This window comes from Canis lupus, chromosome X (assembly GCF_011100685.1).
Source record: "Canis lupus familiaris isolate Mischka breed German Shepherd chromosome X, alternate assembly UU_Cfam_GSD_1.0, whole genome shotgun sequence".
Taxonomy (NCBI): Eukaryota; Metazoa; Chordata; class Mammalia; order Carnivora; family Canidae; genus Canis; species Canis lupus.
In genome coordinates this window covers 42,987,220-43,015,179 of record NC_049260.1, presented here as the reverse complement: position 1 = coordinate 43,015,179, position 27,960 = coordinate 42,987,220, and the positions used below count along the sequence as shown (strand labels likewise).

The 27,960-nt window shown below is 37.8% G+C and overlaps 1 protein-coding gene and 3 non-coding genes across 9 annotated transcripts in view; all 4 read right to left on the bottom strand.

The window, feature by feature from the left end:
• Nucleotides 1–27,960, bottom strand: part of CLCN5 (chloride voltage-gated channel 5) — a 155,172-nt gene that overhangs the window by 52,670 nt on the left and 74,542 nt on the right. The window lies entirely within an intron of this gene.
• MIR502 (microRNA mir-502) lies at nt 22,382–22,440 on the bottom strand. The gene has a single exon (NR_049413.1). It is a non-coding gene; the product is annotated as a microRNA mir-502 (primary transcript).
• On the bottom strand, nt 24,018–24,076 carry MIR660 (microRNA mir-660). The gene has a single exon (NR_049412.1). It is a non-coding gene; the product is annotated as a microRNA mir-660 (primary transcript).
• Nucleotides 27,606–27,673, bottom strand: MIR362 (microRNA mir-362). Its single transcript, NR_049475.1, has one exon. It is a non-coding gene; the product is annotated as a microRNA mir-362 (primary transcript).

Below are 27,960 nucleotides of genomic sequence, written 5' to 3'. Positions count from 1 at the left end.
CAATATAATAATGCTCCAATCACTATACATTAATATTTTTAGGGGGGAGTCTATATTTTCCAAAACAAAATTAATGACAGGCATTTTGAAAATTTTTTTAATGTCTGCTTTAATAAGGGACAGTTAAATCCTGCTTCACATATTCCATTAACCATTGGAGCAATGACATCACCTGTCACACAGCTTTTTAAAAACTCCACTGTATATTCATGATAAAATGAAAGTGAAAAAGGAAAATAATATCTTAATATTAAACCACACTGACTGCTGTGAAAATGAAGAAAGTGACAACTAGTATTTTCTATAATTTTTTTCCAAGAGTAATAGCCATGACATATATAAAGAGATATTTCAAACCATTAAAATTGGATCCCAACAGACGAACAGCAAAAATACATTAGTAGATAATTTATTAAAGAAAAGGGCAAGGGGGCTTTAAAAATTCAGAGAAGCTAAAATTAAAACAATCATGTGCTATCTTCCCTTAGCAGATCAGCTTTTCTTTGGTTTTATCTCAGAGACTCTGAATGTAAGAACACTGTCATAAAAGCTTTCAAGAGAGAAATGAACAAGATGGCTAGAGAAGCTCCATGTGGTTCAAGGACAAGCGTCTGTCACACCTCACAAAGACAATGCTCAAAAATTAGAGATCACTTTCACTTTGGAATATATGAGTAAAAGTCCTAGAGTTTAACAAACTGAATAAAGAGCATCACATTTGAAAGAGTTGCATGCAATAAATAATGACAGTTTATTCCAATACCATAAGATTGGTATCACAAGGAAAAACTATCAACATACTTTATCAGATTAACAAATAAAATTTTAAAAGCCATAATTATTTTAACAGATGTCAAGAATGGATTTTTAAAATTTATATTTATCCTGGATTAAAATTTTCAAAATATTCTGAGTGGAGGATTTCAGTCTTCACGTGATATAGAATGTTTAAATTAAAACCAAGCTGCAAAATAGCATTCTCTTTAATACAGGAAGGCAATGATGCTTCCTTCCTGTTGCCAATTATATTTAATATAGTGCATGAAAAACTTTAAGATGTAAAAGGGAAGAGCGTACATAGGCAAGGAAGAAATATGATACTCAGATGTTTAGACTGCAGACATATATCTATACAGCTCTAAGAATATTAACTAAAATAACTAAATACATGAATCCAGAAATTATAAGGTAAATAAGTCAGAAACAACTGCATTCCTATGTACTAACATAGAACTAGAAAATACAATTATTTATGATAGAGACATAAACTCAAAATGCAATATTAGTTTTTTGGGTTTTTTTTTTTTAAGATTTTATTCATTTATTCATGAGAGACACAGAGGGAGGCAGAGACACAGGCAAAGGGAGAAGCAGGCTCCACATTGAGCCACTCAGGTGCCCTTACAATATTAGTTTAAAATTTACAAAAGTCAAATAGAAAAAAAATGAAGATATAAGTCAAAATATTTATCATGCTCTTGGATGTAATGTCCGAATATAGCAAGAATGAACAGATACTAATTTGAATGGTACTACATCTATATATTAATCTAAAGTCCCCATGGCATCTTTTATACAACTTAAAAGATTGAAAGTGAAATTCACCTAGAAGAATAAATAGGCAAAGATACTAGTGTATGCATTATCCTCTTAAAAATTCAGTTTACTGGGGCACCTGGGTGGCTCAGTCTGTTAAGCATCTGCTTTTAGCTCAGGTCATGATCCCAGAATCCCAGGATAGAGCCCCGCATCAGGCTTAGCGGGGAGCCTGCTTCTTCCTCTCCCTCTGCCTTTCCCCCTGCTTGTGCTCTGTGTCAAATAAAGAAATAAAATCTTTAAAAATTTTTAAATAAAAATTTAAAGATTTTAACTCAATTTATTTAAACAAAAACACAAATATTTTACCCAAGTCTACCACCCCCACCCACCTCCACTTCTGGAAGCCACCAACCTATTCTATGTATCCATAAGCTTAGTTTCTTTTTTTAGATTGTACACATAAGAGAGATCATATGGCATTTATATTTCTTGGACTCATTTTACTTAGCATAATGCCCTTATGTTCCATCCATGTCATTGCAAATAGCAAGATTTCATTCTTTTTTATGGCTAATAGTCCATCATGTGCATGAGAATGTGTGTGTATGTGTGTGTGTTTCATTCTTTATTCAACCATTGATGAACACATGGATTACTAGATCACATGGTAGTTCTATTTTTAATTTTTTGAGGAACCTCCATACTGTGCTCCACACTGGCTATACCAATTTACATTCCCAATCAACAAATGTGCAAGGATTCCCTTTTCTCCACATTCTAGCCAACCTCCTTATTTTTAGTCTTTGTGATAACAGTCATTTTAATAGGTGTGAAGTGATTGCATTTCCCTGATGATTAATGATGTTGAGCATCTTTTCATGCACTGTTGACCATCTGTATGTCTTCTGTAGAAAAATGTCTATTCAGACCTTCTGCCTGTTTTTAATTTCATTTTTATTAAAATTTCTAAGTTCTATTGGATATTAGAACAGATATGATTAACAGATATGATTTGCAAATCATAATTTGCCCCTTAACAGATATGATTTGCAAATATTTTTCCCCTTTAAGTTGCCTTTTCAATTTTTTGATGGTTTCCTTTGCTGTGCAGAAGCTTTTTAGTTTGATATAGTTCCACTTGTTTATTTTTGCTTCTGTTGCTTTTGCTTTTGGTGTCAGTTTAGCCAAACATCACCAATACCTATGGGAAGGAGCTTACTGCCAATGTTTTCCTCTAAGATTTTATGGTTTCAGTTCTTACATTCAAATCTTTAACCATTTTGAGTTAATTTCTGTACCTGGTGTAAGTCAGTGGTTCAGTTTCATTCTTTTGCATATAGCTATCCAATTTTCCCAAGACCATTTATTAGAATCTGTCCTTTCCCCACTGTGTATTCTTGCCTCCTTTGTTGTAAATTAATTGACCATATATGTGTAGGTTTAATTCTGGGTTTTCTATTCTATTCCACTTATATATGTCTGTTTTTATGCCAATATCATACTGCTTTAATTACTGTACATTTATAATACAGTTTTAAATCGGGGAGCAAGATAACTCTAGCTTTTTCTTTCTCAAAATTGCTTTGGCTATTGGGGGTCCCCTATGGTTCCATACAAATTTTAGGGTTATTTGTTCTGTTTCTGCAAAAATGCCATTGGAATTTTGATAGGAATTGCACTGAATCTGTAGATTGCTTTGTGTAGTATAGACATGTTGCCAATATTAATTCTTCCAACCCATTAGCATGTAATATCTTTCCATTTATTTGTCTTCTTCAAGCTCTTTCATTAATGTTTCGTTTGTTTCAATACACAGGTCTTTCACCTACTTGGTGAAATTTATTCCTAGGTATTTTATTCTTTTTGATACAATTTTAATGGGACTGTCTTCTTAATTTTTCTTTCTGATACTTTATTATTACTATATAAAAACGCAACAGATTTTTGCATGCTGATTTTGTATTCTGCAACTTTACTGAATTCATTTATTAGTTCTAACAGTTGTTTGGTGGAGCCTTTAGAGAGGAAGAGAGAGAGAGAGGGAGGGAGGGAGGGAGGGAGGGAGGGAGGGAGGGAGATAGGTAGACAAATCTAATGATCTCAACAGTTTTTATATATAGATAAAATAGTGACCGTTTTAGTTCTTCCTTTTCACTTTAGATACCTTTTATTTCTTGTCTTGCCTAATTGGTCTGACCAGGATTTCAAAACTATGTTGACTAAAAGTGGTGAGAGTGGGCATCTTTGTCTTCTTCCTGATCTTAGATGGGAAGCTTTCAGCTTTTCAACATTCAGCATGACGTTCAATGTAGGTTTCTCATATAAGGACTTTATTATGTTTAAGTATGTTCCCTCTATACTCACTTTGTTGAGAGTATTAGTCATAAATTAATGTTGAATTTTACCAAATGCTTTTCCTGCATCCACTGAGATGATATGATTTTTATACTTCATTTTGTTAATGAAGTGTATCACATTGACTGTTTTGCAGATGTTAAACCATCCTTGCATCCCTGGAATAAGTCCCACTTGATCATGGTGCATGAACCTTTTAATGTATTGCTGAATTTAGTTTACTAATATTTTGTTGAGGATTTTTACATCTATGTTCATCAGAGATATGGGTCTATATTCTTCTCTTCTTGTGTAATTTTTTCATCGTTGTCTGGTTTTTGTATCAGGGTCATGCTGGCCTCATAAAATAAATTTGGAAGAGTTCTCTCCTCTTCTAGTGTTTGGAAGAATTTCAGAAGAATTACTATTAATTCTTTGAATGTTTGCTAGAATTCACCAGTAGAGCCATCTGGTCCAAGACTTTTTTTATTGGGAGATTTTTGTTTCAATCTCCTTTCTAGTAATTGGTCTGTTCAGCTTTCCTATTTCATCTTGATTCAGTCTCTGTAGGTTGTATATTTATAGGAGTTTATACATTTCTTCTAGGTTGTCCAACTTGTTAATGTATATTTGTTAATAGTAGTCTCATGATCCTTTGTATTTCTGTGGTATCAGTTGTAACTACTCCCTTTTCATTTCATTTTATTTGAGTCCTTTCTTTAATTTTTGGTGAGTCTAGCTAAATATTTGTCAATTTTGTTAATCTTTTCAAAGAATCAGATCATAGTTTCGTCAAACTTTTCTACTATATATTTGTCTCTATTTCTCTTATTCCTGCTCTAATCTCTGTATTTTCTCCCTCCAACTAAATTCCATCTTTCTTTCTTTTTCAGGAGTAAAGTTCAGTTGTTAATCTAAGACTTTTCTTGTCTCTTTAGATATACATTTGTCACTATGAACTTCCCTATTAGAAATGCTTTTGCTGTGCCCCATAAATTATGGTATATTACATTTTGATTTTCATTTGTTTCAAGGTAGTTTTTAAATTCTCTTTCAATTTCTTCATTAACCGATTATAGGTCAAACACATTTTATTTAAACTCCACATATTTATGAAATTTCCATTTTCTTAAACATAAATATGCAAACATCCTGTCAGATTTCAATCCTCCACAAAAAAACAATCATTAAAATCTTGTGAAATTGGAATAACAATAAAGATTCTAGCAATGCATACAAATTATTATAATAATTTAAGTATTAATAAACAAGAATAAACACAAATATAAGAACTGCTTTTTGGTAAACAGTTGAGGGATTGCTAGATATCAAAATGAAAAACAATATAGAATTACAGTATATATAATACTGTAATAAATTCCAGATAAGTTTTTTAAGTTGATTTTAACTTGTTACTTTAATTCCAGTTAACATACAGTGTTATATTTGATATAGGTATACAATATAGTGATTCAAAAATTCCATACATCACCCAATTCTCATCACAAGTGCCCTCCTTAGTCCCTACCAACTATTTAACCCATCCCCCCACCAACCTCTTCTTCAGTAACCATCAGTTCAGTCTCTATAGTTAACAGTCTGTTTCTTGTTTGCCTCGCTCTTTCACTTTGCTCATTTATTTTTTAAATTCCACATATAAGTGAAATCATATGTTATCTGTCTTTCTCTGACTTATTTCCCTTAGTATTATACTTTCTAGCTCCATCCATGTCATTGCAAATGGCAAGATTTCATTCTTTTTATGGATAATATTTCACTGTGTACATATACCACTTATTTATCCACTTGTCAGTTGATGGATACTTGGGCTGCTTCCATTATTTTGGCTATTGTAAATAATGCTGCTATAGGCATCAGGGTGCATGTATCACTTTGAATTACTGTTTTTGTAGTTTTTGGGTAAAAATACCAAGTAGTGCAATTACTGAATAGTAGGGTAGTTCTATTTTTGACTTTTTGAGGAGCCTCCTCCATACTGTTTCCCACAGTGGCGACACCAACAGTGCACAAGAGTTCCTTTTTCTCCGCATCCTCCCCAACACTGTTGTTTCCTGTGTTGTTGATTTTAGCCATTCTGACAGGTGTGAGGTGATATCTCATTGTAGTTTTTTATTTGCATTTCCCTGATCAGTGATATGGAGCATCTTTTCACATATCTCTTGGCCATCTATATGTCTTCTTTGGAGAACTATCTGTTCATGCCTTCTGCCCATTTAAAAAAAAAAGATTTTCTTTATTTATTTTAGAGAGAGACAGAGAAAGCATGAGTAGGGAGAGAGGGAGGGGGAGGGAGAGAGGGACAAGTAAATTCCTTGCTGAGTGGGAAGCCCAACACAGAGCTTGATCTCAGGTCATGGCCAAGATGATCAAGATCATGACCCGAGTCAAAGTCAGATGCTTAACCAACTGACCACCCAAGCACCCCATCTTCTGCCCATTTTTTAGTTGGGTTGTTTTTTGGGGTGTTGTGTCAGTTCTTTATACATTTTGAATAGGAACCCTTTATCAGATATATCATTTGCAAATACTTTCTCCCATTCTGTAGGTTGCCTTTTCATTTTGTTGATGATTTCCTTTGCTCTACAGAAGATCTTTATTTTGATGTAATCCCAATAGTTTACTTTTGCTTTTGTTTCCCTTGACTCAGGAGATCTATCTAGAAAAAAGTTGCTATGGCCAATGTCAAAGAGGTTACTGCCTGTGCTCTCTTCTAGGATTTTTTTAAATATTTTATTTATTTATTCATGAGAGACAGAGAGAGAGAGAGAGAGAGAGAGAGAGAGAGAGAGAGAGGCAGAGACACAGGTAGAGGGAGAAGCAGGCTCCATGCATGGAGCCTGATGTGGGACTTGATCCCGGGACTCCAGGATCACACCCTGGACCAAAGGCAGGCGCCAAACCGCTGGGCCACCCAGGGATCCCCTCTTCTAGGATTTTTATAGATTTAGGTCTCACATTTAGGTCTTTAATCTATTTTTATTTTCTGTATCATGTAAGAAAGTGGTCCAATTTCCTTCTTTTCCATGTTGCTGTCCAGTTATCCCATTTGTTGAAGAGACTGTCTTTTTCCCATTGGATATTCTTTCCTTCTTTGTCAAAGATTCATTGACCATATGGTTGTGGGTTTATTTCTGGGTTTTCTATTCTGTTCCATATATGTCTGCTTTTGCACCAGTATTCTACTATTTTGAAGACTACCGCTTTGTAATATAACTTGAAGTCTGGAATTGTGATGCCTCCAGTTTTGCTTTTCTTTTTCAAGATTGCTTTGGCTATTTGGGTTCTTTTATGGTTCCATACAAATTTTAGGAGTGTTTGTTCTACTTTTGTGAAAAATGATGTTGGTGTTTTGATAGAGATTGCCTTAAACGTGTGGAATTGCTTTGGGTAGTATACACATTTTAAGAATATTTCTTCTTCTAATCCATGACCATGGGATATCTTTCTACTCCTTTGTGTCCTCTTCAATTTTTTTCAACAGTGTTTTATAGTTTCCAGAGTACAGGTCTTTCACCTCTTTGGTTAGGTTTATGCCTATGTATCATATTATTGTGGGTGCACTTATAAATGGGATTGTTTTATGAATTTCTCTTTCTGCTGCTTCGTTATTGGTGTAAATAAATGCAACAGATTTCTGTACATTGATTTTGAAACCTGCAACTTTTCTTAATTATCAATTCTAACAATTTTTGGTGGAATCCTTCAAGATTTTTTACATAGAGTACCACATCATCTGCAAATAGTGAATGTTTTACTTCTTTCTTGTTGATTTGTATTTTATTTCTTTTTGTTGTCCGATTGCTGTGGCTAGGACTTCCAGTAATATGTTGAATAAAAGTGGTGAGAGTAGACATCCTTGCATTGTTCCTGAAAATAGAGGATAAGCTCTCAGCTTTTCCCCATTAAGCGTGATGTTAGCTGTGGGGTTTTTTTTTTTTTATATGGCCTTTATTATGTTGAGGTAACCTACTTTGTTGAGGGTTTTTATCATGAATGGATGTTATACTTTGTCAAATGCTTTTTCTGTATCTATTGAAATAATCACATGATTCTTATTCTTTCTCTTATTGATGTGATGTATCATGTTGATTGATTTGAGAATACTGAACAACCCTTACAACCCTGGAATAAATCCCACTTAATGATGGTGCACAGTTTTTTAAATTTATTGTTGCACTCAGTTTGCTAGCATTTTGTGGAGGATTTTTGCCTCTATGCTCATCAGGGAAAGTGACTTGTAATTCTCTTTTTTAGTGGAGTCTTTATCTGATTTTGGTATCAAAGTAATACTTCATAGAATGAATTTGGAAGTTTTCCTTCCCTTTCTATTTTTTGGAATAGTTTGGGAAGAATAGGCGTTAACTCCTCTGTAAATATTTGGGAGAATTTGCCTCTGAAGCCATGTTGTCCTGGACTTTTCTTCCTTGGGAGTTTTTGGATTACTGATTCAATTTCTTTGCTGGTTATCAATATGTTCAAATTTTCTATTTTCTCTTATTTCCATTTTGGTCATTTATATATTTCTAGGAATTTATCCATTTCTTGAGGTTTTCCAGTTGGTTGGCATATAGTTTTTCATAATATTCTCTTATGATTACTTGTATTTCTGTGGTGTTGGTTATTTCTTTTCTCTCATTTATGATTTTGCTTACTTGAGTCCTTTTTCTTTTTTATTTTGGTAAGTCTAGCTACAGGTTTATCAATTTTATTGATTTTTTTCAAAGAACCAACTCCTGGTTTCATTGATCTCTTGTTTTTTTTTTTTCAGCTTCTGTATCATTTATTTCTGCTCTAATCTTTAACATTTCCTTCCTTCTGCTGGTTTTGGGTTTTGTTTGTTGTTGTTTTTCTAGCTCCTTTAAGTGTTAGGTTAGGTTGAGATTTTTCTTCCTTCTTGAGATGGGCCTGTATTGCTATAAACTTTCCTCTTAGAACCATTTTTGTTCATCTCAAAGATTTTAGATGGTTATGTTTTCATTTTCAATTTTTTCCATGTACTTTTTTATTTCTTCTTTTATTTCCTGGTTGACTCATTCATCGTTTGGTAGCATATTACTTAACCTCCATGTATTTGTGGTCTTTCCAGATTTTTTCTTGTGTTTGACTTCTAGTTTCATATAGCATTGTGGTCAGAAAAGGTGCATGATATGATTTTGATCTTCTTAAATTTGTTGAGGCTGGTTCTGTGGCCTAATATGTGATTTGTTCTGGAGAATGTTCTGTGTGCACTTGGAAAGAATGTGTATTCTACTGTTTTAAGATGGAATGTTCTTTTTTAAAAAGATTTATTTATTTATTTGAGAGAGAGAGCACAAGGGGAAGAGTGCAGAGAAAGGAAGACAAGTAGACTTTCTGCTGAGCAGGGAGCCTGATGTGGGGCTTGATCCCAGGACCCTGAGATAATGACCTGAGCCAAAATCAAGAGTCAGATGCTCAACCTACTGAACCACCCAGGAGCCCCTTAAGATGGAATGTTTTGAATAGATCTGTTAAAACCATTTGGTTCAGTGTGTCATCAAAGTCATTGTGTCCTCACTGATTTTGTGTTTAGATGATCTGTCCATTGATGTTAAGTGTGATGGTTAAAGTCTCCTTCTATTACTGTATTACTACTGATTAGTTTTTTTGTTATTAACTGTTTTATGCATTTGGGTGCTCCCATATTGAATGCATAAATATTTACAACTGTTATATCTTATTGTTGGGTTGTCCCCTTTATTATTTTATAGTGTCCGTCTTTCTTTCTTTCTTTCTTTCTTTCTTTCTTTCTTTCTTTCTTTCTTTCTTTCTTCTTTCTTTGTTACAGACATTGTTTTAAAGTCTATTTTGTCTGATATGAGTATTGCTACTCCAGCTTTAACATCTATTTGCATAATAGATATTTCTCCATCCCCTCACTTTCAATCTGCAGGTTTCTTTAGGTCTAAAATGAGTCTCTTGTAGGTAGCATATAGGTGGATCTTGGTTTATTTTTATCTATTCTGTCACCCCTACATCTTTTGATTAGAGTGTTTGGTCCATTTACATTCAAAGTAATTACTGACATATATGTATTTATGGCTATTTTATTACTTGTTTTGTGGTTGTTTCTGGAGATTTTCTTTGATCTTATCTCTCATGGTTTTTTAAAAAATTTTTTTATATTTCTTATATTCCATGTATGAGTAAAATCATATGATGATTGTCCTTCTCCAATTATAAGAAATAGTGAAAAGGATTATATGGGAAAGGAGGGGAACTGAGTGGGAAAAATTAGAGAGGGAGAAAAACCATGAGAGACTCCTAACTCTGAGAAACAAACAAAGAGTTGTGGAAGGGAAGGTTGGGAAGGGGATGGGGTAACTGGGTGACAGGCAATGAGAAGGGCACTTGATGGGACGAGCACTGGGTGTTAATACTGTATGTTGGCAAACTGAATTTAAATTTTAAAAGATGTGAAAAAAATAAAAGATTTTATATATTTATTTGAAAGAGAGAGGGATAATGAGCAGGGGGTAGGGTAGAGGGAGAAGCAGACACCTCACTGAGCAGGGGGCCTGATACAGGACTCGATCCCAGGACCCTGGTATCATGACCTAAGACAACATCAGATGCTTAACCAACTGAGCCACCCAGGTGCCCTTATTTCATTGTTTGATGATTTTCTTTAATGATATATTTGGATTTCTTTCTCTTTATTCTTGCATATTTATTAGTGGTTTTTGATATAGGATTATCATCAGGTTTGTATATAACCTCTTCTGCATATAGCAGTTTATATTAAGTTGATGGCTGTTTAGGTTTAAACCCATTCTTTTCTCCTCTTCTGCCCACATTTTAGGTATATGTTTTTATATTTTCTATCCTTTTATTTTTTAGTTCCTTGCAGTCAAGGAAATTTTTTTACAAAAAATATCCATTTTTAGTGCTTTTGTGTTTCCTACCTTTATATTGTCACTTTTGGTTTTTCCTTTCCACTCAAGAGTCTCTTTAATACATCCTGCAGGGCTGGTTTGGTGGTCACAAACTCCTTTAGTTTTTGTTTATCTGGGAAAATCTATTCTGAATGATAGCTTTGCTGGTTAAAGTATTCCTGGGGACATATTCTTCCTATTCAGTACTTTGAATATATCATGTCAATCCCTTCTGTCCTGCAAAGTTTCTGTTGAAAAATTGCCTGCTAGCCTTATGAATTTTCCTTTGTACGTTACTGTCTTCTGTCTTGCTGCTTCTAAATATATTTATCACTATATTTTGCCAATTTAACTACAATATACCTTGGTGTAGGTCTGTTTTTATTGATTTTGATGGGAGTTCTCTAACTTCTGGTTCTGGATATCTGTTTCCTTCCCCAGATCAGGGACGTCTTCAGCTATTGTTTCTTCAAATAAATGTTCTGCCCCCTTTTCTCTCTCTTCCTCTTCTGGGACTGCTATAATATAAATGCTATTATGTTTCATGGAGTCACTGACTTCCCTGAGTCTATTCTTATTTTGCCTAATTCTTTTCTCTCTGTTTTGTTCAGCTTGATTACATTCCATTACTCTGTTGACTAGGCCACTAATTCCTTCCTCTGCTTCTTCCATGCAGCTTTTCATTCCATCAAGTATGTTTCTCATTTCATTTATTGAGCTCTTTATGTCTGCTCTTATTCCTTTTCTCGGTGTTAAAGTTCTCACTCATGCCTTTCACTCTTTTCTCAAGTCCAGTGAGTATCCTTATGACCATAGTTTCAAATTTTCTATCAGGCATGTTACTTATGTCTGTTTTGCTTAGATCTCTTGCTGTTGCCTTGTCCATTCTTGCTTTTGGCATATATCTCTCTGTCTCATTTTGTCTAAGTCTCTGTGTCTGTTCATGTGTATTAAGAAAGTCAGCTATGAAAAATAAAATAAAATAAAAATTAAAAATAAATTAAAAAAAAAAAAGAAAGTCAGCTATGGAGCAGTCTGGGTGGCTCAGCGGTTTAGTGCTGCCTTCAGCCCAGGGCGTGATCCTGGAGACCTGAGATCAAGTCCCATGTCGGACTTCCTGCATAGAGCCTGCTTCTCCCTCTGCCTGTGTCTTTGCCTCTCTGTGTGTGTGTGTGTCTCTCATAAATAAATAAAACATAAACAAAATGAAAGTCAGCTATGCCTTCTGCTCTTGAAAATAGTGACTTTATGAAGAAGAGGTCATGGAGTGCCCTGCAGTGCAGTGTCCCTTGTCCACCAGAACCTTGAACTTTAGGAGAGTATCCTACATGTGTTGTTTATGCCCTGCCACTTTGTCTGATTCATTGTTCCTTTAGTGCAATGGTCTGAACTGCCTCTCTGCCTGTTATGGGCTGTGCTTACCCTCTGTGGTGTTATTGGGACCCCAGCAGGCCAGCTCTGAAGGGGCATGCCCACTGGGGGACTTGGGAGTCGGGTAGTTATGTTAGAAAAATCTATGCTGGGTCACTAGTCCTAATATGGATTCCCCAAAGCACTGTGGCATCTGGGGACTGTGCCATCATGGTGTTCAGGGCACAAGTCTGGGCATAGTACATAGCAATGGCTGGGCATGGTTGGGTTCAGAACACAAAGGTGGTTGGGGCAGCACAGTGGCTGGGTGCTGCATAGTGGCTGGGCATGGTGCATGGGAAACAGCTGTGCACCCTGTAGCTGGGTGAGGCACACTCATGGCTTTAACAAAATGTGCCCTTAGCCCAGTGCCAAGACTAGCAGGCTAGGTAGTAAGGTAAGTGCCTGTGCAGCCCTATCTCCCATTGATGGCCCTGTATTTATGCTCAGGGAGTGGGCTTTAAGTTGATTTTTTAAAAAAACAGAATAGTATATTTATCCCAGAAACAGAAATACACAAAATCATATCTGACTATGGAAAGATATAAAATGGATTAATTCACATGTACTAAAATAAGCAACTTTTTGTATCAAGGAATGTATGCAATAAACTGAAGTGAAAGGAACAGAACTGGAATATATCCATGTCATCACTGAAAAAGGCAATAGAAAAAGGTAGATATATTATCCAAGTAAAAAATCAGAAGAGGACTTTGTTTTCTGGGCAAGCATGTAAAGAGCATGGAAGTCATCTCTCTCATCCTCACAATGATAAAAATAAAAAACTGAAGAAACTGAAAACCAACAATTCTTCTTAGATCTATCAGAGACCTGAGGTCACAGGTCAAACTGCTTCTCCCTAAACTGGAGAGACAGTCATGTGGATATAAAGAATCAAAGCTTACACAGCAGAAACCTCCATATGAACCAATATTAGAATAGAACCTGAGATATAATAGAAGAATCACTAGAGGCTTAGTGTGGACAAGTTTGAGAATTAAGAACTTGAGGGACTCTAGTCTTAAAGGACACCAAAACCTCCATAAATTTTACCCCCAGGAGCCCCATTAGTTCTCACAGTGAAGACCAGAGAATAAACCCCTGTGCTTCTCAACGAGAGCATAAAATGAACAAGAGCATTCTGTGTTTCTTATCAAGGCTGGCCCTCAAGACAGATATTTGACCAGAGCCTAATCAACTTAGGAAAAAGGAAAACTCAATTCTAGCTTTCTCTAGCCTTCCTGTCTCACTTAAGTGTGGAAAGGCATAAAACATAAAACTGAGAAGAATTTATGAAATTCACAACTAAAAACTAAAAGACTGAAACATAATCATAGGACTATTGAACACTATTCCCCCACCTTACTATCACATCAATAGAGTTCCTGAATAACAAGAGGGAAATACAACTGCAAAACCTGTATGTTTTAAACTTTATTTAAGAAGTCATCTGTAGAGAAACCCAAGTACACGAGAGAGATAAAAACAAAAATACTAGAGAAAATTTTAGTCTCTGTCACACAGCTACAGCAAAAAAGTAAACACATACTAACCCCCATCTAGATAAACATAAAACCTCACACTAAATGCCTATATACATAATCAGGTACTTTTATCCAATATGTAATGTCTAGCTTTCAACAAAAAAATTACAAGGCATACTGAAAGGAAAAAAAAGCATGAAGAGAGAGAGCAAGCATCAGAACCATAGTCAGATATGGAAGGAATGTTGGAATTTTCATATCAGCAATTTAAAATGACTATGATTAACATGCTAAGGGCCCTAATAGAAAAGGTGGACAACATGAAAGAACAGAAGAATAATGTAGGCAGAGAAATGGAAACTGAAAAAAAAAAATCTAAAGGAAATGCAGAAGATCCCTAAAAGAAATGAAGAATGGCTTTGATGGTTCATCAATAGACTGCACAAAGCAAAGTAAAAGAATCAGCACGCCTGAAGACATGTCAATGGAAACTTCCAAAACTGAAATGCAAAGAGAATAAAAGAATTAAAAAAAAATGAACAGAGTGTCAAGAACTAACTAGAGGATAATTACAAAAAGTGTAACATAGGCATAATGAGAATACCAGGAGAAGATGGGAACAAAAGAAATACTTGAAGCAATAATGAAAGGGATGTCATAAAATTAAAGATACCAAATCACAGGTCCAGAAAGCTCAGAGAACTCTTAGGAAGATAAATAAATCAAAGACAAAGAAAAAGTCTTGAAAATAGCCAGAGGAAAAAAATGCCTTACCTATAGAGGACTAAGGATAAGAATAGAATCAGACTTCTTTTCAGAATCCATGCAGTCATGGGAGAAAAGTAAAATACATAAATTGTTAAAAAGAAACATGAACGAAGAATTCTGAATCAAGAGAAATTATCCTTCAAAAATGAAGGAAAAATAAAGCTTTTTCTCAGGGAAACAAAAATTGAGGGAATTTGTTGACACCTGCCTTGCAGGAAATGAAGAAGAAATTCTTCAGAAAGAAGAAAAATGACAGATGTCAGAAACTCAGATCTACATAAAGAGTGCTACTAAAAAAGGAATAAATAAAAGTAAAATAAAATATTTTCTCATTCTTTTTTTCCCTTTCTTTCCTACCTGCCCTTTTTTCTTTGAGGTGTGACTGACATATAACATACTACTTTCAGGCTTACGATGTAATGATTTGATATTTTTATGTATTGCAAAATGATCACCACAGTAAGTCTAGTTAACACCTAATTATGTTTTTTTATTAAAGATTTTATTTATTTATTCATGAGAGAGACAGAGACATAGGCAGAGGGTGATGCAGGCTCCCTGCAGGGAGCCTGATGTGGGAATCAATCCCCAGACCCTGGGATCATGCCCCAAGCTGAAGGCAGACGCTCAACCACTGAGCCACCCAGGTGTCCCAACATCTAGTTATGTTTTTATTCTAATTAATCTAACAGATAACAGTAGAATATAATTCAAAATAATAATGGCAACAATTCATTTGGTGATGATAGCCTATGGATAAGTGCAATGAAAGGCAGCAATGTTGTAATGGATAGAAGGGAGGAAGTGGGAATACTCTGTTATATGGTACTTGCATTATCCATGTGTGTGTGTTATTTGTAAGTGTGTTATTTGAAAGAAGACTTGGATTACTTGTAAATGGACCTGAAAACATAAGCATAACCACTAAGAAAAGTTTTTAAAAAAGAAGTATAATTAATATGCTAAAGAGAGGGGAAAAATATAATCAAACCAAATGCTCAATTAAAACCAGAGAAGGAGGGATCCCTGGGTGGCGCAGTGGTTTAGCGCCTGCCTTTGGCCCAGGGTGCGATCCTGGAGACCCGGGATCGAATCCCACGTCGGGCTCCCGGTGCATGGAGCCTGCTTCTCCCTCTGCCTATGTCTCTGCCTCTCTCTCTCTCTCTCTCTCTCACTGTGTGCCTATCATAAATAAATAAAATAAAATAAATTAAAACAAACAAACAAAAAAAACCCAGAGAAGGCATAAAGAGTGGAAGACAATGAGAAAACAAGCATAACAAATAGGAAAAAGGAGCCAATATGGTAGATAATATGGAGACTCAACCATATCAGTAAGTTTACATTTAAATAAGTAACTTTAAATTTCAGTAATCTAAATGTTTGAATTAAATGTCAGAGACCCTCAGAGTAGATAAAATACAATAGGGGCACCTGGGTGGCTCAGTCAGTTAGGTGTCTAACTTTTGATTTTGGCTCAGGTCATGATCTCAGGGTCATGGGATCAAGCCTCATGACAGGCTCCACACTCAGCAGGGAGTCTGAGATTCTCTTTCCCTCTCCCTTTGCCCCTCCTCCACTCCCTCTCTGTCTTCAAAATAAATAAATCTTTTTAAAAAATATAATACCCAACTATGTTTTCTATAAAAAAAATCTACTTTAAATATAAAGACACAGATTAAAAGCAAGGATATGGAGAAAGATATACTAATACTAATCAGAAAGAAACTAGGCTAGCTATATTAATTTAGACAAAGCAGACTTCAGAGCAAGAAAAATTATCAGGAATAAAAAGGGGTACTACATAATGATAAAAAGTCAATTCTCGAAAAAACTATAATAATCCTTAATATATACATGCCTAACAACAGAACATAAAAAATACGTGACGCAGGGGGCAACTGGGTGGCTCAGTCAGTTGAGCATTTGACTCTCAATTTCAGCTCAGGACATGATCTCAGGGGTCTGGGATTAAGCCCCCTGTCAGGCTCCGTGCTCAGTGGGGTGTCTGAAGATTCTCTCCCTCTGACCCTCTTCCCACTCCCTCTCTCTCAAGTAAATAAATAAAATGTTTGAAAAAAATACATAAGGCAAAAACTAATAGAATGGCAAGGAGAAATAAATGAACCCACTGTTAATAGTTGCAGTCTTCAGGACACTTGGGTGGCTCAGTAGCTTGAGTGTCTGCCTTTGGCTCAGGGTGTGATCCTGGAGTTCCGGGATCAAGTCCTGCATCAGGCTCCCTGCATGGGGCCTGCTTCTCCCTTTGCCTATGTCTCTGCATCTCCCTCTGTCTCTGTCTCTCATGAATAAATAGATAAAATCTTTTTTAAAAAAAGTTGAAGTCTTCAACATCTCTCTACTGGAAATGAGCAGATCCAACAGCAGGAAATCAGTAAAGCCATAGTTGAACTAAACAGCATCATCAATCAACTAGATCTAATTGACATCAATAGAAGACTTAATCTAACAACAACAGCAGAATATACATTCTTTTCAAGCTCACATGGAACACTCACTAAGATAGATGACACACTAGGCCATAAAATACACCTTAACAAATTAAAAAAAACAGAAATCATATGAAGTCTGCTCTCAGAAAACAATGGAATTAAACTAGAAATCCATACCAGAAAGATAGCTGGGAAAAGCCAAAATAGTCAAAGATTAAACAACACACTTCTAAATAACACATGTGTCAAAGAAAATTTTAAAAACATTTTGAACTACATGAAAATAAAGAACTTGTCAAAATTTGTGGGACACAGCAAAACCAGAACTTAGAAGGAAATTTAGAGCATTAAATGAATATATTAGAAAAGAAGAAAAGATCTAAAATCATTCACCTATGCTTCCACCTTAGGAAACTAGAAAAATGAGAGGAAACTAAACTGAAACTAAGCAGAAGAAAACAAATAATAAAAATTATAGCAGAAATCAATAAAATTGAATAGGAAAGCAATAAAGAAAAAATCAACAAAATCTTTAGCCAAGTTAAGAAAAAAACAGGGAAGATACCCATAACTAATATCAAAACTGAAACAGGGACCATCACTATTCATCACATGCATATTACAAATACAATAAATATTATTAATAATTCTATCTATGCCCACAAATTTGAGAACCTAGATGAAATGGACCAATTCTTTGAAAGACACAATCTATCAAAACTCAAAGAGAAATACATTAGTGAATATGCCTCTATCTATTAAAGAAATTGAATCACTAGTTAACAACCTTCCAAAACAGAAGGTACAATCTCTACAATCCCTTTTGAAAAACAGACACAGAGAAAATACTTCTTTACTCATTGTACAAGGCTAGAATTATCTTAATACCAAAACAAGACAAAGACATTATAAGAAAACTACAGACCAATAAGTCTCATGAACATAGTTGCAAAAATCCTCAGCAAAATATTAGCAGATTGAATTCAACAATGTATAAAAAGAATTTATATACCATGATCAAGTTGATTTATTTCAGGTACACAAGGAAGGCATTTCCAGCATCAATTAATGTAATGCATCACATCAACAGGCTAAAGAAGAAAAAACTTACAATATCAATTGATGCCCAAAAAACCATTTGACAAAACCCAGCATCCATTCATGATGAAAATCTCTAAGTAAATTAGGAATGAAGGGAACTTCTTCAACTTGATAAAGAACATCTACAAAAAACCTGGAGCTAAGATCATATTTTTTTTAAACAGAGTATTATGTTAGTTTCAGGTGTGCAACATAATGATTCAACAATTCTATACATTACTGAGTGCTCATCAAGACAAGTGAACTCTTGATCCCCCTTATTTATTTCACTCCTCCCCCACCCATCTCTCTTCTGGCAACCACCATACTTAATGGTGAGAAACTAGATGTTTTGTACTAAGATCAGGAACAAGGCAAGGATGTCCTTACTCACCACTCCCATTCAGCATATAACTGTAAGTCCCAACTAATGCAAAAGACAGTAAGAAGAAAAAGTATACAAATTGGGAAAGAAAAAAATAAAAACTGTCTTTGTTCACAGATGACATAATTATCTATGTAGAGAATTCCAAAGAATCAACACAAAAATTCCTGGAAGTAATTTGCGACTATAACAAGGTTGCAGGATACAAGGTTAATATACAAAAGTCAACTGCTTACTAGAAGCAGTTTTTGAAATTAAAAATACAATGCCATTTACGTTAGCAAAATGAAATAATGAGGTATAAATGTAACAAAATATGTATAAGAGCTATTTGAGGAATACCACAAAACTTGATGAAAGAAATCAAAGACCTAAATAAATGGAAACACCATATATGTACCTCGATAGGAAAACTCAATATTGTCAAGATGTCAGTTCTTCCCAACTTGATGTATAGATTCAATACACTCATAATCAAAATACCAGCAAGTTATTCTGTGGATATCAACAAACTGATCCCAAAGTTTATATTGATAGGCAAAAGACCTGGAATAGCCAACACAATATTAAAGAACAAAGTCGGAGCACTGACACTAAATGACTTTAAGACTTACTATAAAGCTATAATAGTTAAGATAGTGCAGTGTTGATGGAAAATAGACAAATTGATAACTAAACAGAATAGAGAGCCCAGGAATCAACCCATACAAAAATAGATCTTTGACAAAGAAGCAAAAGCAATTCAATGGAGAAAGGACAATCTTTTCAACAAATTGTTTTTGGGGCACCTGGATGGCCCAGTGGTTGGGTGTCTGCCTTTGGCTCAGGTCATGATCCAAGGGTCCCGGGATCAAGGCCCACACTGGGGTCCACACAGGGAGGCTGCTTCTCCCTCTGCCTATGTCTCTGCCTCTCTCTGTGTGTCTCTCATGAATAAATAAATAAAATCTTTAAAAAATGGTTTTTGGAACAACTGGACATATACATGCAAAAACAAGAGAATCTAGACACAGTTCTTCAAGTTTCACAAAAATTATCTCAAAATGGATCATAGACCTCAATGTAAAATGCAAAACTATAAAACTCTTACAAGATAATATAGGAGAAAATCTAGGTGACCTTGGGTTTGGCAATAACTTTTTAGATGCAACACCTAAAGTATGATCTATGATAAAAGGATTGATAAATCAGACTTCAATAAAATTAAAACTGCTCTGTAAAAGCCACTGCTAATATAATGAAAAATTAAGTAATATAGTGGGAGAAAATATTTGCAAAAGACACACCTGATAAGGTACTAGTATCCAAAATACACAAAGAATTCTTAAAACTCAACAAGAAACAATCCAGTTAAAAAACTGTCAAAAGATCTGAACCTAACCAAATAAGATATACAGATTGCAAATAAGCCTAAGAAAAGATGATTTAACAATCATATGTGCTCAGATAATTACAAGTTAAAACAATAATGAGAAACCACTACATACCTGTTAGAATGGCCAAAATCCAAAACACTAACATTAGATGCTGATAAGGTTATGAAGCAACAGGAATGCCCATTAATCGCTGGTGGGAATGCAAAATGGTACAGCCACTTTGGAAGACAGTTTGGCAGCTTCTTACAAAACTAAACACACTCTTACTATATGACCCAGCAATTGTGCTCCTTGGTATTCACCCAAATGACCTGAAAGTTTACATCCACAAAAAGCCTGCACACAGATTCTTAGAGCAGCTTTACACATAACTGCCAAAAGTGAGAAGAGACCAAGATGTCCTTCAGCAGGTGAATAGATAAACAGCAGTAAATCCAGATAATGGAATGCTATTCCATGATAAAAAATAAATGAGCTATCAAGCCACAAAAAAAGATATGGAGGAATCATAACTGAAGTAAAAGGAGTCATTTGAAAAAGGCTACATATACTGTATGATTCCAACTACATGACATTCTGGTAAAGGCAAAACTGGAGACAGTAAAATCAGTGGTTGCCAGGGGTTAGGGGAGGGAGGGCTGAAAGGCAGAACACAGAGGATTTTAGGGCAGTGAAACTACTCTGTATGACACTGTAATGGTGGATACACATCAGTATATAATTGTCCAAATCCATGAATATGCAACACAAATAGGAAACCCTCATAGAATCTATGGACTTTGGTTAATAATAATGTATCAATATTGGCCTAAATGTAAAAGTGTACTCCACTAACTGCAAGATGTTAATAATAGTGGAAACTGAGGTAGGAAAGTATATGGTACTCCTCTGTATTTTCTGTTCAATTTTTCTATAAACCGAAAACTGCTTTAAAAAAAAAAGTCTTTTAAGTTAAAAAAAATCAAGGGAAGACTAAAAGGGAAGTTTACACAGAAGGAAATTCTGACTCTAAAAATCATCCCATGGACTGCAGAAATCTCTACTAAAGGTACTTAAACTGGTGGTTCTCAAAGTTCATCATGCATCAGTATCCCTGGATCAGTGGTCGTTAAAACCCAGACCTCTCTGCCTACCCTCCAACTTTCTAATCTCTAGGTCTGAGGTGGGGCTTGCAGTTTGTACTTCTAATGATATGCTGCTGGCCCTGTGCATCAGGAGAGATAAAAATGTACAGAATTGTTGGATTGTTATATTGTGTATCTGAAACTAATATTTGAATTAAAAAAAAACATTTAAAGAGAGATATGAAGTCTGAGAAAAATAAGAGCAAAGCTGAGCAGTAACCAAAAAGAGACTTTAGGGTATACAGAAGTTAAGGGGCACATACTCAATAAAATTGGGAGAAGTTGGGAGAGAAGGACCAAGAGTCAGAATTTTTAAGTCCCACCTGTTTAAGAACTTGAGAAAGGGGACTGAAATGCAGTGTCTGTCTCTCTCCCCGCTTTCTCACCATTTGTAGTTCTGTATTGCTATACTGACCTGAAAATCATATATCTGTGATGGGCAACGGGCAAAGACACTGAGAAAGATAGGAATAAACAGATCAGTCAAGCTGAAGGAAAGAGTAAGTATTGGAGAATAATGCTAAAGCCACGGTGGGGACAGGTTAAAAATCCTAGGCTAAATCCAAAGTCTCCAACCCCTCCCCATCCTTTTCTCTTAAAGATTTATTCTAGATCACTTAACTCACTGAACTGTCCCCTCATTTCCAGGAGAAAAAATGTGCTGCTGATATGCAACTTGAACTCGGGTACAGTACTGTTCTGCCTCTTTCTATACACAAACATGAAGTTTAAAAAGTGAATAGAAAACATATTAGGATATTCTAGGAAACTTCTATATGTGTCCACAAGGCCAAACACCCAATGCTGTCTACTGTGTTCACTGCAGTATTTCTAGCAAGCAGCATGGTGGCTGGCAGGTGGTAAACACTCCCTAACAAATGCTGAGAGGATGATCAAATCTGAGGGAAGAGATGTACAGGTGAACGGTACTCCACTATGATCACAATGCAAACTTTTCCTAGATACAGGCCATAGATGTTGGATTTAGAAAGCTTGGTGCCTACACGCAAGGACCATGACAGAGAGAGAGAGAGAGAGAGCACCCGGCCCTGCCATACACAGGCAAGGCTCCCTCTCTCTGAAGCCCTGACAGGAGACAATACTTCTTGTCTAGGTTGAAAGGGAGTGTGGGAAGGAGCAGATGGGGAAAGCTCTGGTCCCAGCCCAGAACCCAACCTATGAAAGGCAGGAGGGGAATAAGGAGAAAGCTCCCTCTCTAGCACTCTGGCCACTTGAGTACACGAACATTATTTGATGAGGACATTTCTTCTAAAACACAGACAAGCCCACCAGGCAGAGAGACCCAAATCCATCACTATTCTGTTTTTCTGTGCCTCCCTGACACCCACCAAGTACTGAAAAACTCTTACTGAGAAGCACAGAGGGGAAAAGGGAGACAGGAGAAAAGGAGGGGGGAGGGAAGGAGGGAGGACAGAGAATGAAAAGGAGGAAGGGGAGGAGGGAGGAAGATGCAAAGTCTCTGTTCTTCTTGATGCAGTTGAGCCCACCCTCTCTGAATCCTTGCCCAGGTGCATTGCATTGAGACAGCACTAGCACCCAGATAGCAAGGATTAGAGAGGGGGAGCAGCGCGGAAAGCTGAAGCACCTGCAGCACTCAAGGCGGAGAAAGTTTTTAGTTACATAGGTCCATATGGGGGCAGGAAGGAGAAGTCTTGAGAGATTTGTGCACATTGGGAAGGGGTAATAATAAGAGGTTCCATTCAGTGGCCCACTCAAAGTCAGCACACGCAGGGATATTCAGTGACATGGAAGTCCACTCTCCTGCACATGTTTTTTGAGACAGGGGTCAAGTCCATCTTGCATACTATCACCACCAAGCAAAGGGTTATTATGATTAGCACATATGCTTGATAAATACTTGCAGAAGGGAGGGGGAGAGGAAAGGAAGGAGAGAGGACCTATTCACAGGTGCTGTGTCCTTCTATATGCAGAAAAGGGTTCCTCCTAGAGTCCTGGAGTAGGTGTGCCACTCCAGAAGAGTCCCCACATCTAGGTCTTGAGAATATGAAAAGAGTAGCAAAGCACAGGGCTCCAGACGTGCATACCACATGCATGTCTACACGAGAGAATAAGGAGACGCCCAATTCTTACACCCTAAGCCCTCCATCCACAGGCATTGTTGTGAGGAAGCTGACACTCCAGGAACCTGCTAGACTATAAGGCTGGTGTCCCTGATCAGTTAGTTTACCATAACATCCCCAAACGGCAGGAAATCCATACTCTTGTGAAACGATGAACAAAGAAATGCACATATGTGCGCACACACACTCACACAACTGAATGAACAAGCAAAGGGAGGTGCTGCCTTGGCTCTGTCCTACACATAGACCAGGCTCGCGAGCTCTTACCCTTGCACAAGCCCCCTGCGTTGGTTAGCCAACACTCATGCCTAGATTGCAAGGATAGGCGAGGAGGAGACAAAAATCACAGCCCAGACACCTGCACAACATACATGCAATTTGAGTGTGTTTGCAATGAGGAAATTCACACTTGTTCAAATATAATGAATAACAATGTCGATCTCCTGCCTTTCAGTTTGGGGCAGAAATGGGTGTGTATGTATGTGTGCATGTACACAGGAAGAACATGGGTGTGTATAGGAGAATGAAAAGGCTCGATTCCTGGCATGCCCTGCACTCCTGTTTTCTAGGCCTGGGGAAGTTCATTCACTACATTCCTCCACCAAACAGGAAGTCCTATAAAGAAAGAAGTAAGTCAGTTGGAGAAGGACAAACATTATATGTTCTCATTCATTTGGGGAATATAAATAATAGTGAAAGGGAATATAAGGGAAGGGAGAAGAAATGTGTGGGAAATATCAGAAAGGGAGACAGAACGTAAAGACTGCTAACTTTGGGAAACGAACTAGGGGTGGTAGAAGGGGAGGAGAGAGGGGGGTGGGAGTGAATGGGTGACGGGCACTGGGGGTTATTCTGTATGTTAGTAAATTGAACACCAATAAAAAATAAATTAAAAAAAAAAAAGAAAGAAGTTGACTCTTACTCAGCAGGATACTCCCAGCATAGTGCATGGCACTTAAGTGGGATCAGTACATATGTGCTGATTGAATTGCTTGGCAGAAAAAAAAATTGCTTGGCAGAAGGTTTGTGACGACAAGGCTCAGCCTCCTGTAATCCATGCACACAGGAGGTGCTTTGAGAATTCACAACTCCGATATGCAATGGGTATAGGAGAAGGAGCAGTTCATTCTTCTCCACACCATGAGCATGCACATGTGGTTGTGTGTGTCTACAGTGTTAAGTTCATGCCCTGAAAAGTAATGATAAGGGTCTCTCCTGATACAGCCTGGGCTGTATGCTCACTTAACTTCCTATGATGGCCAAGTGAGTGGTTCTGGAGGAGGTAGGGGAGAGTCATGAGTGTGAGAATGCACTGAGAATGTGCATGAGAAACAGGCAGGCTCATTCCCTCCCACCCATGACAGGCTGAGAGTCCTTTGAGGGCTGAGCCCCCACCTGACTTGCTCACCACTGCATTCCAAAGCACTTACACTAAATCAATGATCCTCAAATTTGAGCGAATGTCGTAATCAGTGGGAAGGCTTGTTAGAATACAGACTTCTATGGTTCATTATTTACTAGGTCAAGAGTAGGGCCCAATAATTTGCATTTCTACCACATTCCAAGGTGATACTGATGCTGCTGGGGCCAGGGAGCACGCTTCGAGAACCACCATTCTAAAGAGACACTAAAGAAATTAAAGAATGAGAGGGGTAGTGTAAAACTCCCTACTTTTAAATATGGATGAGATTCCCTCTGAATTTTTTGTACAAGGGCAATGGACTGGAACTGCATTTGTACCTAAGTACCAAGAATGAGAGAGGGTACCTGAACAGAGGTCTCAGACATCTTCAGATCATGTGTGTGTGCACAAGAAACATTACTCTTGGGCTCACAGGTGACTGCCTATGATTGTACAAAGGGAAGAGCCTTTCCTGTACATGCATGTGTGAGATAAGTCTTAAGGGCTACTTTTATTCAAGCTCTGGCTGGGGAAGAAAGCTTGCTGCCTCCCCACACATCGGACATGGAGGGGCTGCTGCTGCCAATGTCCAGTGTGTTTCATACACTGTGGATACAGTTCTGTGTGCAGGAGACACACTTTCTGTGTTTCTATACCTGTGTGCTATGTGTATGTGTCTCTGTGTTTATAGGGAAGGCTCCTTTTTCTGCCTATAACAGGGTCACATGGGATTGTACAGCAAGGTAAAGAAAAGGATCTCTTTGCACGTGGTAGCATGAAGGAAGACAGTGGTAAGGCCTCCCTCACTGAGTCCCTACAGATGGGAGGGCTGCAAAAGCACACTGGTCTGCATGCTGGGATGCTCCCTCTCCTGCCCTCTCTGAAGGTCAGAGTCTGCAGGCAGGTCCACATCACTGGGTGTGTCTGGGAAGTGGGGTGACAAGACACCTCACTCCACCATAACCTGCACATGTTCATGTTTGCACAATGGATAGCAAGTGACATATAGACCTGCTTCATTCTTTTGAACAGTGGCCTATTAGTCCACAGCATCTATGAGTCATAGTGGGTTTATTAATCCCCTACCAGAATTTCAAGATGGCAACCTTGTCCATTTTGATTCTCGTTTCATCTTCTGTGACTGACCTGTGTGCCTGGCATCTAGTAGGCACTCGGCTATCTATAGAAGGAAGGGAAAAGAGAAAAGAAAGTTGCTGAACAAGAGCTCTGTCCTTTTAAGTGTAGACAAGGCTCATTCCCCTGGAGTCCTCGAACAGCAACAGTGATCCAAGACAGCACTGGCAGCTAGGCTGAATGAAGGAGAGTGAAGCACCTGTTCAGAGGGCCACTCGGTGATACATCTGTGTGTGTGTTTGTGTACCTAGTCGGACCCTTCCCCTGCACACAGTGTACTTATGTGGGACTGTACTGAGGTTCAGAAGGTTCTCCTACAAGTATCTGTGAGACCAAAATGGAGGGCAGGAAGTTTCAAGTCACAGCATGCAGCCCACTCATCCCCAGAATATGCAGGCATAACAAATGAGAAGGAATCCATTCTCCAGCTTGCAGAGATGGACTAGATGTGGCTCATTTTCTTGTGAGCCAGTTGCCCAGCACAATACCTGAAATAGAGGAGGTCCCCAGCATAGTACCTGAAATAGAGTAGGTAGTTGTAAAAAGGAGGGGAGGAGGATGTAGAGGTGCTCTGTCTCATGCAAAGATGGCTGGCGCTCCCCCTCTCGGAATCCTTGCCTAGGTGCATTGCATTCAGAAAGCACTCTCACCCAGGTAGCAAGGATTAGAGAGGGGGAGCCAGACCAGAAGATTCCAGCACCTGCATGCCTTGTGTGTATGTTTAACAAGAAGGCTTACTGTTCTTGCCCAGTGTATTTATGTAGGATTGAGCTAAAGTAAATAGAAGGTTCTCCTACACATATCAGCCACATGTGTTTGTAAATGGATGGGGCAGGGGGGTGTAGATAAGAAGTCCCTTTTGTGACACATTCACTCTCAGTACATGCAGGGGTGGTGGGTGATGACAAAGTCCATTCTCCTGCCTGGACTATAATATCCAGGAGGGCAGGGGCCAAATCTGTCTTGTCCACTCTCCCGTGACCAATGCCCAGCACGGTGCCTACTAAATATTATTTGTGGAAGGAAAGAATGAATGAGGGATAGATGGCAGGATGGCATGAGACAAGCAGCTGAGAGCCAGTGTACAGATCCTCTGTCCTTCTCCATGCAAAGGATGCTTGCCCTCCAGAACCCTCACCCTGGTGCATTGCATTTAGAAAGCACTCTCACTCAGGGACAGAGGATGAGAAAGAGGGAGCAGAGCAAAAAGTTTGGGTACCTGCACATATGCACACATGCATATGTGTATTCTTAACTCTCGTGGTCACATTCCCGTAAAGTATCACTATGTACATTTAGTAAGACTGATGCATCTCTCCCAGGGTGTGCATATGTATTCATGCACATGCACAAAGTCACACAGCCATTCTCTCTCAGACAGTCTCTCTGAATATGTACCATGAGTGGCACCTTTTTCAGATCATACATGAGTGTCCACATGTGCTGGCTATACAGTTGGGGGCTAACAAGACTGAAACAATCTGTGTACACAGGCACTCGTGTATATACATGTTGGAGGATGGTATAGTAAAGGGGATACGTTTTCCCTTCTGTTCCTCTAAACTATAAGCTCGTTGAGGGCAACTGGTTGGGTTGAGTCTTATCACTTAATGTGTAGGGGTACCTGGGTGGCTCAGTGGTTGAACGTCTGCCTTTGGCTCAGGTTGTGATCCCGGGGTCCTAGGACTGAGTCCTGCATCAGGCTCCCCATGGGGAGCCCGCTTCCCCCTCTGCCTATGTCTTTGCCTTTCTCTCTCTGTATCTCTCATGAATAAATATATAAAATCTTTTTTTAAAAGTCACCCAATGTATGTTTTCCCATTACAGTATCTGACACACAGTAAGCCAAAGTAAAAAGAAAGCTCAGGCCCCAACATAGGGTAAGTCTGTCCACAGGGAATGATGCCTATTCTCCCATAAGTGTCCTCTAGACAGCCCAAGAATGAGGACTCCAGGCTAGGGACTTTATCTGTCTCATTCACCATTGTATCTCTAATGCCCAGTCCAGGGGTTGGCACCTGAAAGCAAACTCAAATGTTTGAAAGAAAGTGGAAGAGGTGATGTACAGGTACTCAGTCCTTCTACATGCAGACAAGGCTCAGCCTCTTTGAATCCTTGAATAGGTGTGTTGCACCGAAATAGCACTCACACCTAGGTTCCAAGGATTCGAGAGGGGGAGCAGATAAGAAGGCTAAGGCACCTGCCCTATGTGTGTGTACATGCTGTGTATGCATGTGTGTATGTGTAGCTATGACAAAAAGTCTGGTCCTCATGTACAGAGACTATTCTCTCCTGCATTGCTCTGTGTGAGATCAGAAAAGACCCACACTTTTGTGTACTTGTGAGTGGCAATGGCAATGAGAAGTCCACTCTGTGGCCTACCTACTGTCAGGGCAAGTAGGTACAATGACTGCTGAGGAATTCTATTCTTCTCCTTCGACTGTAAGCAACACAG